We start from the raw sequence: 14,906 nt of genomic DNA on the forward strand, positions 1-14,906 counted from the left end.
GGGTAGACATCAAAGGGCTTCTCTGAACCCTCTCTAGCCTGTGGCTAGAAGCAGCCACTCTTTAGCTGTTCACCACGGGCCTTTACTTGTGCCACTTGAGGTCCCAGCCAAGTGGTGACCCCCTCAGGCAGGGTGTTCACATAGGATGGACTTCCTTCTCTACAGACCTGCTGCCTGGCTGGCTCCGATGTTGAAAGGGGGTGTGACATGGGGCAGAGCAGGCAAGGCCCCAGACAGTGCACCTGATTCAGATGGGAGGGCGGAACATGCCCAGGTCTGTGCCCTGTCACCCCATTCCTGGTGCCTCCGTGTATGTATCCTTGTCCACCTGGTCCCAGCTGTCTACCTGGAGTGACTGAAAACTTCCTTAGAGCAACATACTGGAGGCAAGGTGGGGATATGCCCAATTTGAGGCTACAGGTGTAGGCAGAGAGGTTGAGGAGGGAAAGTTGAGCTCATGGAATCATTCAGTTGTCTAGCTTGGGTCTGGGTAAGAATCAGGACTCTCTCTTTTTTTTTTTTAAGACTCTTGTCTGCAGAAGTATCACCAAGTCTGTTCTATTATTCAGTTGGAAGGAGTCTTTATTTTTAAAACGCTCACCCTGACACATTCGAGCCACAGAGCGGCAGGGAGCCTGGGGAGACCTGGAAGGGCCCTGCCCAGCACCTGGAAGGCTGGCCTTTGCTTTCAGAGCAAGGATGGACATTCGTATCACAACCCCTGGCCCTGTCAGGCCAATTGAATGCCTCAGAACAAAGGACACATTTTTTGATTGAAACACTTTTAGGCACAAGAATGATTTTTATGAGCAAGAATTGTTTATTTTAAGAAGAAACATTGATGCCACCATTTCATGTCTGCAAGAGTCACCTGGCCCAAGAAGAGTGTCTATACTTGCTCACTTCTCAGAAATGAGCACAGGTGCCTTTTGCTCCCTGACCATGTCACGATCAATTACTCCAGCCACAGCCTACCCAGCTTCCTTGGCTGGAAATGCCAAAGAAGAACAGAGCACAAGGCTCCTGGGGTATCTCCTCCCCTCTCCCGGGCTGGACCCACCCTCTTGCTCTGTCAGAAGCAACCTGTGGGAGGGACAGAGGGTGGAGAGCCAGAAGCCAGAGCCCACTCCCAGCACTGGGGCATCATTTCATCTCACTGCACTTAGGTTCCCATCCAATCCCTTCATTCATTCATTCATTTTGGACAAGACATGTCTGATCTTTGGAGTCTCCCAGGAGTGTGGTCTCATGGGCTCCCTTTCCCCAAGGCTCTGTGGCCTGGAAGAGCCTCTTTCTTCTCCCCATTACCGTGGGACCACAGTCTGAAGCAATGGCAGTTGGGCTTCCCTCTGCCATGGCCAGAGGCAGCTCCCCATCTTAGAAAGGAACTGGGTAAGAATCAGGACTTATTTTTTAAGACTCTTTCTTAAAAAGTGGGGACCCCAGGGAGTCTCGGGGAGCCCACTTCTTCCTCCCCAAGTGAACTGCTTTCTCTAGCCCAGCAGCAGAGGGAAGTATTGAGGGGACATTCTGGGACCTCATCAGGCCTGCAGGATGGAATCTTGTCTTTACCGAGCTTGGAGGGGAGTTCCTGGAGAGGACTGCTATGGCCAGCACCCAGCCCCCGGCCCCAGTCACCACCTCACAGTGTCCCTGCCTGGAACAAACAGTGGATGTGAACAGGGTGATGTTTATCCTTATTTGATTATAATGTGGTCCCTTACCTCTCTCCATTTCCCTTTTCTACTAATATCTTTTCACTCCAAGGGCTGTAAATGAATAGATTATGAACTTCTCAAAGGCACCGGCCATGTTCCCTATGTATGTATCCCTGCAGGGCATAGAATAGTACCTTAAATATCACAGATGCTCAGTAAACATTTCTAGAAAGATAGGACCTGAATGTCACTCAGACAGTCGCTCATCATAGACTGCATGGGAAGGACTGCATTGGGAGGAATGGGACCCTCACACGTAAAGAAGGAAGTCATCTATAGCATCAGAGAACTAGGGAAAAAATGTCACAAGAGTCAGAGAAGAGAGCTTGCTGCTCACTGGCAGTGGTGAGCAGGGACGCTTGACCTGAGGAGGGGAAAGTGAAGAGGTCCAAAGGCATCTGACCCAGAGAGCAAAGAGTAAGCAAAAGGGTGGCTGCCTGTGTCCCAGGGCTCAGACTGGACTCCACACTGTCACTGTCACTGGATTGGGTAAGGAATAGGACTTCCCCGGGGATGTGGGTCTTTTCAAAGCCAGACTCAGCAAGAAAGGGGGAGGCATGACCTGCCCTCCTGCATGGCACAGAGTAGGGCAGGGCGGGCTGGTGGGTAGATGTCCCAGTGAAGGCTTTCTGCCTCTGTTATTCTCCTTTTTCATAGGGCCCATGTGAGAAGGCAGCCCTGTCACAGGGGGAATGCCTGGACCACTTGGTGCCAGCAAGCCTGCTTTGTGGTGCCAGCTGTGTGCAAGAGTAGGCTGGAAATGCCAGCTACCTGGCAACTAGAGACCTGGGCCCAGTAAAGGTGCGGAGAAACCACCTGTCCCAGAGGAGGCTGAGCCTGGGGGTGGACCCCCACATTGGAAGAAGGGGCCTGGGTCCCAGCTGGCTCCAGGTCCCAGCCACACAGTTTGTAGATTGCCCTGCTGCCAAATCATAAAGGCACAGTGAGGTCTGCCGTTGCTGATATCTAGATAGAGTAAGTAATTTTGAATTTAAGAAAATAAGAGGATCAGCAGCCACTCTGTATAAGAAATTCAGGAAAACAAAAAGCAGAAGATCAGGTCGATAGAAGAATGACTTAGTTTAGGAAGGCAAGACTTATCTGTATGTAAGAGAATGTGGATGGGACATTCATTCTGAAGTACTGTAGGACAGGGGACAATTTGTCATATGAAGATGTCACACATCCTTTCCCCCACCCACTAGTGCCAAGTGCCTTAGACCCATGTGACAGCCCAAAGCACCCCCCAAAAGGGCCAAACGTGCCCTAGGTGGTGGTGCCTAGGCTGTGAACCTCTGACTGGAGAGTCCTGAAGGGCTCAGTGGGGGCTCGGACAGGATGGTGACGAGGGGCTGCCTGGGTTGCAGAAATACTGGTGGATGAGAGTTGTTGACTCTGGCAACTTTCTGGACTTGGGAGGCTAGTTAGAGGGAGGACTCAAGCATGACTCATGCTGGAGGCCAATAGTGGCTCCCTGATGACAAGGCATGGATGTGGAGGTTAGGGCTGGGGCCCGAGAGGAGTGCTGTTGGGCTTTTTCTTTTGTCTGTTTCTTAAAGCTTCATGAAGTATAATTTATGTACCATAAACTCACCCTCTTCAGTGTAGAATTCAGAGGTTATTGGTGTACTTACAGAGTTGTGTGGCCATCACCACAACCTTGTTTTAATGGGCTGTAGAGCTTTCATGAAGCTGAGGAGGCTTCCCAGGCCTGGGGCATGTGGTCAGGCCACCTGGGGTGTGGTCAAACCTGGCCCAGGGGCATGGTCGGACCACCTCGTGGTATTGAGAAAGCCCCTTCTTCAAGGTGATGGTGGGAGCCATGGGCCACCTGGGGACTGTTGACTTAAGGCGGAGATGGAGAAGGAGGAGCCAGAGACATAGACAGGTAGGAGGAGGGGCCTGTCGGGCCCGAGTTCAAGGAGAGGAGGGTCAATGAGGTGAAGACCACTGGTGATGCCGAAGAAGATGGGAGGGTGGCAACTGCAGCAGGGGAGGCGGGCCATCAGCCACCTCTGAGAGCAGCGTCAGAGGGTGGTGGAGGCAAGATGGAGTTGGAACGGGAATTGGAAGACTTCGTAGAAACCTGGGCACCTGTCTTCGCCTCTCCATTCCTCGTCTCCAGTCCTGCCTGGTTTACCTTCTCTTCTGATCATTTCTCCCATCTCCAATCCGGTGAATCCAAGCCACGGCCACCCCTCCCCTAGGCCACAGTGAATTCCAGTGGGCCTCTGTCCAGTCCCTCTGTCCACCCTCAGCTGCCTCCAACCCATTCTCCAGGGAATCACATCGAGAAGTGGGACGAATGTCAACATCCCCCAGACAGGTCACAGCTTCTCGTTATCCCTGGGGAGAAAACCTGATGGCTTTAGCAGCAAACCGCAGCTGCTACACCCTAGGGTCCTGCTTCCGTGCCAGCCCTTGGCCTCGTCTGCCCAGAGTGCCCATTGCTGGTCTTCCTCAGTCCCAGAACGTGCCCATGCTGCTTCCCTGCTGCAGAGCCATCGGGAGGTAGACCTCTGCCTGGACCTTGTTCCCTCAACTCCTCCACGACAGGCTGCTTCAAGTCTTTCCAACTAAGGGGCCACGTCTGTCCCCATGCAGCCCCTTTCCGGGCACTTGCCGTTCTTTGTAACCATCCATTTTGGTATGCTTATGTTTGCTGTCTATTTTCTTCACTAGAATACCAGCTCCCTGAAGGCAGACCGCAGCTCTGTACTGTTCACCCTTGAATCCCCGGAGCCTAGCACAGGACCTGCCACTTCAAAGGTGTTTCCTGGGAGTGAATGAATGGGCGGAGTTTTAACTTCAACCCCTTTCACAATTAGACTGTGAAGACAGTTCTACTAATTTTCCTTTGGTACCGTTTTCCTCTTATAACAACTGTGGCCCTCCCAATCTCTCAGGACCGAAGATCATTCTTTGCTGTATTGTTATGCAGTTCTGGCTAGTTGTTTAGACTGCCAGAAAGCTTTAGTTTCCTTCTGATGCTGGAACTGTGCAGATTCCCATACCAACTTGTGCCCTGCATGGCACAGAGCCTGACAGAGGAGAGGGCCTGAAACCCAGTGGAGTTTATTAGTGTCTTAGCCAAGCCTGATGCCTGGGGGACAAGGTGCTGTCCCCAGGCTGCATCTCTTGGGGGCACAGCCTTTGAATCTACTCAAAGCCAACCTGGCCCTGCCTGTTTGAATCTACTCAAAGCCAACCTGGCCCTGCCTGTTGGTCTCTTTCCCCAGAGCCCCAAACAACATGCTTCTTTCCTGTCTTGTGTGGCTTTTCTCATTTGTAAATTCTGGAATAGGGAACCAAGTTTCTCTCCTCACTCTGCTACATTCTGCTCCCCTGTGGGCTCTGGAACATGTTGCCAATCTGTAAATGATGTTTTAGTTCTTTCTTTGTTGTTGCTTTGGAGCTGTGAAACCTGTGATGTTAACACCAGGTGCTGAAAAATGAAAACTTATCATCAATCGCCATCATCAAAGCAAGGTGGAGTAGAATGGTTTCAACTAGTCCCAAATTTCCTGGAGGGATTTGGCCTCTGTTCAGTTCCCCTCTCCCGAGGCTGATGTTACTAGCAGAACAGAGTTCTCTTCAGCTGCCCAGGACAGTCTTGGGTTTACGCAATTAAAAATCCCATCCAGTGGCCTCAGTGTTAAGCACAAGACAGGAACTATTTCTTGACTGAAAATATATTAGTTGTTTCTTTCAATTGGACTGTGGGACTCTAAGAATAGTATATTTTTTCAGTAAGCAGAGCTTTAACAACCAGCAAGTTTAATTAAGCTTTTCTGCTGCACTTTTTGTTTAAAAAAAATTGAGTTAGTAGCAGGAGAGTATTTTTAGAACTAAAGTGATTACTTTGTGTAACAGATACATGTCTGAATATTCTTAAACCTCTATGTAGGGCAAAACATAGTTAGAGAATTGACTTCATGGGTCTAAAAGCATGACCGGTTGTTTCTACACATGTCCTCACCATCATACCTATTTATTCTATTCATTCATTATCTATACCCTGCCTTCTTTCTTCCTAAGTACAGGTGGGCTGGGATTGGGAGGAGAATTTTTTTTAATGTTTTACAAACTTGGTGTACACTGAACATCTTTTTTTCAATTCCCTCTGGTTTTGCTGGTCTAGATGGGCTCCCTTCCTAGATTTGGGTTTCATTTGGATTTTTTTCTTTTATTGAGAGGCACCATGATATCACTTAAGAGGTGAATGTTTTATATGTTACTTCAAATAGTAAAAATAACATTAAATTTTTTGTTATGAGAAAGCTGCATGTTGAAAAAGAAAGCATTCGTCTAACTAAAACTATGAAGTGTGCAGTGTCTCAGCAGCTTACGGTGATGAAGTACCAGATGGCATGTTTTCAGATGAAGGCTCTAGCTAGCTAATATTGGATCTTTAAGACTTTAGAGAAAAACATGACATAAAGTGGTGCAAAATGAAATTTCAGATTTTTCTAGAAGGTTCTTTGTATACAAGTAGAATAAAGGTGATTTTAATATTGGTAAAGTGGAAAATGCAGTTTGCAGTTTATGGCCCCTACAGCTCCTGGTTAAGATCATTAAAATATTTATCTACAAATAATGGGAATCATCTAACAGAAAGGGAGTAACTGATCCAAAGTAGAAATTATCCATGCTTGCACAGATTATCTACAATTTTGGCAAAGAGGCTGAGAAGGAACCTGTGAGAAACCTGAGGGTGAGGTGGGGCAGGATGTGATGTATTCTATTTAAGGAATTTTCCACATCCTCTGAGGTGAGTTTGCCAATTCAGATACATCAGTGAGATCCACGCAAAGATATGGGACTGGGCAGGACTGTCCCAAAGGTAGGTGGCATGTGAAGACAACTCCTTGAGGTGGCCACAGGCACAGGCGATAATCAAGTCATTTCTTGCTTTCTTCTTGATATTTGTGCTATCAGATGATTCTGCTCTTTAATCTCACATTTCCATGTTTACCTTTAGAATAAGTTTCAGTATTCCCCCATATCTCTTCCTCTGCCAAACACTGCAAGTCCAGGGACTTTTTGTGAAGGATCAGGCACCATTTCTTCTTTAACGATGCACAGAACTTTGGGCCTTCCCTCCATCTTCAGATCTTCGCTTGGCTCAGCCTCCTACAGGAAAGAGAGATGCGCTCACTTTCAGTCTAGGTTTCCTAAGTTCTTCAGAGGAACTACGACCACCATAGCCATCGAGACACACTGCAGCCGCCCACTCCCTCGCTGATGAGCATCTTGGGTCTGCTGCCGGGAGGCGAACGCCTGGCACCAAAAAAACCAGGGCACTGTGAGACGGGTCAGAGTAGCGCTGGTTTGCTAGAGGCAGAGGAGAATACCAACAGTATCAAATTCAATTTCTTTCCTTAAATTTGGATTCTGTTTCCCTAAGCAATGTGCATATTGTTAAAGCAAAAGAGGATGGAAAGAAAACACTGGTACTGGTAAAATTATGCTCACTTTTAAGTAATGCCTTCTTCCTGAAGCAGTGGTAATTTTCGTCATCCCCCACCCCCACCCCCTTTCTTTTCTCCTCGACCCTTATCTCTTCACTTTTCACACTTCCTAAGTCTGCAGAGTTCCTCAGCCACTGGGCTGTGAGCCACGAAAACTCCCCCAAAGGGTTTGGTTTGCTCCTCCGCAGCTGACACACGCCCCGCCCCTCCTGCTGCTACCCTAGTCTTTTTCGATGCCATTTTCTCATTGGCATTAACACATTTCTTTCTGTGAGCTGCTTGTTTTAACTAAAGCTGTACCCCATATTCTTATTTTTGCAGTGATCCCAGATTATTATGCTAACTATAAATATTTTGGCTGTGAATCTGATGTAAACAATGTTTTGAATTTAATATTAAACAAAAGCTTAATTGATCAAATCCCAGATCATTTTTTGTTGTTGTTCTAGAGAAAATATGCTGAATGGAAACGTTTTGGGGGAAATCTCTTTACTGAAAACTGTAAGTGGTCGTGGCATACTAGACAGTTACACAAATAAAAGTACATTTTGAATTAAATCCTACTTCTGGGCTCTAGTCACAATGAATTTGACACTAAATAAAAGGTTAAAATTTTCCAAGACTGTTCTAGTTGAAAAGACCTAAACTGGTTGATGATGTATATTTATAAAACTAGTAGCAATCTAATACTTGCTTATAAAAAAATTAATCTCCCATCTGCCTTCCCAAATAAATTGGTACCACATAAAGAAACTAAAAAAATTTGATATTTTCAAATACAATGGAAACAATTTTTTTGTTTAAAAATATATTAAATATATATAATATATTACATAGTATTGGTAGAAATGTAATACTGTGCAGCCAGTGATTATTTTTATTGATATGGATTTTCACAAAATATTAGTTGAAGAAAGCAAGTTATAAAATAGTATATGTGCTAAGATACCATTTAAGTAAATCCACAAGTGTATGTGTAGCATTCATAGAAAAGAGTGAAAAGATAGACAAATATTCACCAAAATATGGGGGGATTATTGGGATGGTCAGCTTTTTCTTCATCCTTTTCTCTAGGCTGCAGTGTTGCTTTTGTAATCAGAAAAGGCTACTTTAATGTGAATTCCAAGCTGTAAAAAAATTACATGGATAGAGAATTCTTGCAGGAAGACTGGGTTTAAATAAAAAAGAGCAGGTTTTCATTTTAGGGTTGTCTACCAAGTGCTTTTATGCATGATTGGATTATATAATCAATGTACAGGACTCATTAGTCATAGCTCAAAACACAATTTACCTGGATTGTTTCAAATAGTAAGATCATACTAATAATATTACAACTGGGTTTTTCTCTTAAAATTTTTTACCAGACCAATTAACCACAAATAAAGAACATAAACCTGAAGAGTGCAAGACTCCTGTTTCTTATATACAATTACAAAATCCCTATCTTTTAATTTAAAATCTAGACATTATTTTGGTCTACTGAATTAGACTGCATACCCTCAAAGTGGGTGTAATTGTTTGGTCAATAAATTTAACAGTGACTTTTATCAGTTTCAGAGAATTATGTATAGCCTTGGATTGAGGTACTTTTTAAATACATTATAAAATAAACATATATCTGTAATTATGCTGAAAAGATATGAAATGACCTTTAGTAAATAATACCTCCCTGTAAATTTTTGTTCTAGATAAAGAATGGTACCAGAGCACTTCCCTGGTGGCACAGTGCTTAAGGCTCCGTGCTCCCGATGCTGGGGGCCCAGGTTCAATCCCTGGTGAGGGAACTAGATCCCACATACATGCTGCAACCAAGAGTTCGCATGCCACAACTAAGGAGCCCACCTGCTGCAGCTAAGACCCGGCACAACCAAATAAATAAAAATTTTTTTTTTGTAATAAATGGATGGTACCATAGTGTTGCAAACCAGGAAAAAAAGCAAGTATGACTTCCAAGTACTTTACAGAACAGTACTTCCTAGTACTTTACAGATTTTTCCACTTGATTATATTTTCAAACACATTAATTTCTTGGTGTTTTACTTTCAGTGGTCTTTAGTTCTTGAGGAGCCCTCACTGGAATGGTGACTGTTTGCTCAATGGATTGAAGTGGAACCCTTACCAACTAGGATTTTTAAATTACTATAGATTTGGCCTGATGCTGGTGTTAACCAGTGAGCACAGACACTGAAACCAGATGAGCGTTAATACTGAGTTTCCATCCACTTTACAGACACAGTGACTGCAGTTCCATTCATAGCTTCTGGAAGGGCTGTTGGTCTATCCAAAAATAGTTCATTAACAGATATGTAAAGTAATTTGCATCACTGGCTTTGAGTTTAAAATTGAGATATAATTCACATACCATAAAAGTCACCCCTTTAATGTGTGCAATTCAGTGGTTGTTAGTATATCCACAAGGTTGTGCAACCATCATCACTAACTCCAGACCATTTTCATCACCCAAAAAGAAACTCCACACCCATTAGCAGTCACGACCCATTTTCCCCTCCCCTTACCCAGGCAACCATTAGTCTATGGTTGTGATTTCTTCTTTCACCCATTGGTTAATTAGGAATGTTCTAATTTCCATATATTTATAAAATTTTCAAATTTCCTTCTGTTATTTATTTCTAATTTCATTCTATTGTGGTCAGAGAACATACTTCGTATGATTTCAATCCTACTAAAAATATTGAGGCTTTTAAAATGACCTAACATATGATTTACCCCAGGGAATATTCTACGTGCACTTTAAAAGAATGTGCACACGCTCTTGTTGGGTGGATTGTTCTATGCATGTCTTTTAGGGGTACTTGGCTTAAAGTGTTGTTCAAGTCTTCTATTTCCTTGTTGACTTCTCTCTACTTGTTCTATCCATTATTGCAAGTGAGGCACTGAAGTCTCCAACTGCTATTATTGAATTGGATATTTCTCCCATCAATTGTATCAGTTTTTGCTTCATGTATTTGGAGCTCTGTTGTTAGGTACATGTATGTACATGATTATGTCTTCTTGATGGACTGATCCTTTTATCATTATGTAGAGTCTTTGTCTCTAGTAACAATTTTTGCCTTAAGGTCTCTTTTGTCTGAGATTAATATATCCACTCCAGCTCCCTTTTTGTTAAGTTTGCATGGTATATCTTTTTCATCTTTTTACTTTCAAACTGTTTGTGTTATTGATTTGTAAGCAGCATATAGTTGGATCATGATTTTTACCAATTCTGGCATTTCTACCTTTTAATTGGAGTGTTTAATTCATTTACATTTAATGTGATTACTGATAAGGTGGGATTTAGTCTGACATCTTTCTACTTGTTTTCTATGTCTTATGTCTTTTTGTTCCTCTATTCTTCCATTACTTCCATGCCTTCTGTTGTATATTTTTTAGTGTGCCATTTTAATTCCCTATTTGTATCTTTTACTGTATATTTAGTTATTTTCTTAGTGGTTTCCCTGAGGATTATAATTAACATCTTAATATACAGCAGTCTAGTTTGGAATAATACCAACTTAATTTCAGTAGTATACAAAAATTTTGTTCCCATATAGGTTTGTTCCCTCCCCCTTCCTTTGTAGTTATTGTCACACAGATTTTGTTTTTCACTTTGTGACCATCAACACAGATTTATAATTATTTAATGGAGTTGCCTCTTAAATCAGATAGGAGTAAAAACGAGTTGTGAACAAAAAATGCATTTATGGTCTTTTATATTTACCTATGTAAATATCATTGCTCTTTATTTCTTCATGTGGATTTGAGTTACTGTCTATTGTCCTTTTATTGCAGCCTGAAGGACTCTGTTTATTATTTCTTGTGGGGCAGTCTTGCTAATGATGAATTTTGTTTTTATTTATCTGGGAGTGTCTTAATTTCTTCTTCATTTTCAAAGGATTGTTTTGGGGATACAAAATTCTTTTTTGATAGAAATTTACTTCAGCACTTCAAATATGTCATCCCACTGCCTTCTGGCCTCCACAGTCTCTGATGGGAATTCCTTGCATCTGAGTCAATTCTCCCTTGCTGCTTTCAAGATATTCTCCTTGTCTTTATCTTTTGACACTATGATTATATGTTCAGGCATGAATTTGAGTTTATCCTGCTTCAGGCTGATTGAGCTTCTTGGGTATGTAAATTAATATTTTTCATCAAAGTTTGAAGTCTTTGGTCATTATTTTTTCAAATATTTTTTCTCTACTCCCCTTATATGACTCCCATTATGCATATGTTGGTGCACTTAATAGTATCCCATGAGTTTCTGAGGCTCTATTAATTTTTCTTCATTCTCTTTTCTTTCTGTTCCTCAGCCTGGATAATCTCAATTGATTTATATTCAAGTTTGCTGATTCTTTCTTCTGCCTGCTCAAATATGATGTTGGGCATCTCTAGGGAATTTTTCATTTCAGTTATTGTATTTAAACTCTACAATTTATATATGGTTACTTTTAAATAATTTCTATCTTTTTGTTGATGTTTTCTATTTGGTGAGACATCATTTTCATACTTTAGTTATTTGAATATATTTTAAATAGCTGACTTAAAGTCTCTGCCTGCAAATTCCAATGTTTGGACTTCCTCAAGTACAGTTTATTGACTTTTTCCACTGTGTATGGGACATACTTATTTCTTTGCATGTCTCATAATTTTCTGAGGAAAACTGGACATTTTAAATAATAATAGGATAACTGTGGAATTAGATTTGCTAACCCCTTTGCCAAGGTTTTGGTGTAGTTGCTGGTTTTTGTTTATCTAGCAAGTCATCTGAACTAATTCTTTAAAGTCTATTAGATAGACACTGATGTCTTGCTCAGATAGTTTCTTAGTGAACTAATGATTGGACAGATATTTCCTTAAACACCTGAAACCAGTTAACTCTCATGGTCTTTGCTGACAGCTTTGTGTGCATGTTGGGACACACTTCAACACTCAGCCAGGAAGTTGACAGCTCTGCCTTCACCTTCAATTTCTGCTTGGGCAGATCATCAAGATCAACCTAAGGTGGCAGTTTAGGATGTCCCAAGTTCTTTCCTGAACAGGAGTAACAATCCTTGGCTTGAGCAACGTTTTTGGCATGTGCATGCACATGACCATCTGAATTCCCAGGAATGGCAGAGCGTTTCCAACGCCTCTATGAATATCTCATTCCTCAGCTTTTCCTTTTTTAAGTTTATGGTTAGCCTGTTGTTTGCTCCAATGTTTATTCACTACTTCAGGCAGCCACAACTGCTTCTGATTTTTTTTTCATTAAATTTTTTTTTTTTTCCTGTGGAAAAGGCTTTTCATACCAGGCAAGCTCTGATCAGAAAAATAAAGACAGCCTTGCAAGTGAGGTCTTCCAGGGAACCACCAGACAGTTCTCTGGGAATGAGGCTTTGAAGGAGCTCCAACCCCACTCTGCCCCTTCCAGTGGCTTCTATGCTGCTGCTTCTACATTATGGACTGTTGGTTTTCAAGGATAAGCAGAGCTGGAAATGGGCAGGGGGAATGGAAATAGGACTAGTTAAAATGCCACAAAGCTTACTGTTCTTACTGAGATTCAGCTATTTCTCTTGCATAAATATTCCTTGGGTTGCTATGAGGTTAATTTCCAGAGTTGTGAAAAAAGTTGATTATGACAATTTTTGCACATTTTCTCCTTGTCTTTATGGAGAGGAGAATTTTCAGAGGTCCTTACTCCCCCATCCTGGCTGGCTTTAAGTATTTAATGTTCTTTTATTTTTCTTAGCAAAATGAATCTGGTTAAAACAATAAAGCCACCACCATTGACATTTCTAGGCATTCGCATGGTTCAAGCTCAACTATTCTATAAACAGCAGTATCTGTGAGAACAACTAAACTGGATATAGTATAAATTATAGAAAATGTCCACACTACAAATGAATGGTGCCAAAATGTTTCAGTGGGCAGACTCAGACTATTAGAAAATTTTTTCATTATATAAAAAAGAAAGAAGGAAGGAAAGAAGGGAGGGAGGGAGGAAGGGAGGGAGGGAGGGAAGGAGGAAGGAAAGAAAGAATGATCTTGGATTACTATAGTCTCAAAATTGCTATGAGAAGCAAAACCTGACAGTAACAAGCATAATCCACACTCTGCTGTAAGATGAATTGGGGGAGGGGGGCGCAGAAACCTGGCCAACCCTTGAGAGTCTCTTAATTACATATAGAAATGACCTCCAAATGCTCCACCTTCTGTCCAGCCACCACACTGGATGGCCAGTACTTTTCTGTCTCTGATGTACAAGGGACCATATAGTCATGCTTCAAAGAGAATATCCTAGGCTGTAAAGCAATCTCTTTTCCTGACCAAGGATAGCAGTCACTCAGCTATGATCAATTCCTTTACTAGAGACACTTGCATCACTTTCAGATCTATTGGCTAATAGCACAGGGAGGTACTTCCTGAGTAGGGATAGTGAGACTTGAATGATTTTTAGATAGACATGTAGTTATTTTCAAGAATACGGACTTATGGGCTTCCCTGGTGGTGGTGCAGTGGTTGAGACTTGAATGATTTTTAGATAGACATGTAGTTATTTTCAAGAATACGGACTTATGGGCTTCCCTGGTGGTGGTGCAGTGGTTGAGAATCTGCCTGCTAATGCAGGGGACACGGGTTCGAGCCCTGGTCTGGGAGGATCCCACATGCTGTGGAGCAACTAGGCCTGTGAGCCACAACTACTGAGCCTGCGCGTCTGGAGCCTGTGCTCCGCAACAAGAGAGGCCACGATAGTGAGAGGCCCGCGCACCGCGATGAAGAGTGGCCCCCGCTTGCCACAACTAGAGAAAGCCCTCGCACAGAAACTAAGACCCAACACAGCAAAAATAAATAAATTAATTAATAAACGCCTACCCCCAACATTTTTTTTTTTTTTTTTTTTTTTGCGGTACGCGGGCCTCTCACTGTTGTGGCCTCTCCCGTTGCGGAGCACAGGCTCTGGATGCACAGGCTCAGCGGCCATGGCTCACGGGCCCAGCCGCTCCGCGGCATATGGGATCCTCCCAGACCAGGGCACGAACCCGTATCCCCTGCATCGGCAGGCGGACTCTCAACCACTGCACCACCAGGGAGGCCCCCCAACATCTTTTTTAAAAAAAATACGGACTTATAAAAATCCCATCAGTTTAAGGCAAGATATTCACCTAATTCCTGGAGAAATGTAGAAGAGCCTCATTAGGAGTAAACAATAGTTGGTGGAAACCACAAAAATAATAAAATCATAATAAAATGTCCAGGGTTATGTAAGGATACATTTTAAAACAAGATTCCTTATTTTTAAATAACATTACAAGTCTATGAAATGAATTTACATCTCAATTTTTTTTTTTTTTAAAGAAGATGTTGGGGGTAGGAGTTTATTAATTTATTTATTTTTGCTGTATTGGGTCTTCGTTTCTGTGCGAGGGCTTTCTCTAGTTGTGGCAAGTGGGGGCCACTCTTCATTGCGGTGTGCGGGCCTCTCACTATCGCGGCCTCTCTTGTTGCGGAGCACAGGCTCCAGATGCGCAGGCTCAGTAGTTGTTGCTCACGGGCCTAGTTGCTCCATGGCATGTGGGATCCTCCCAGACCAGGGCTCGAACCCGTGTCCCCTGCATTAGCAGGCAGACTCTCAACCACTGCACCACCAGGGAAGCCCTACATCTCAATATTTAATTACATCAGGTTGCATTAGTGTTGGCCCAGTTAGGAATCCATGTTCATAAATCATTTGAATAAAAAT

This window comes from Mesoplodon bidens (genome assembly GCF_964165515.1).
Source record: "Mesoplodon bidens genome assembly, chromosome: 3".
Classification (NCBI taxonomy): Eukaryota; Metazoa; Chordata; class Mammalia; order Artiodactyla; family Ziphiidae; genus Mesoplodon; species Mesoplodon bidens.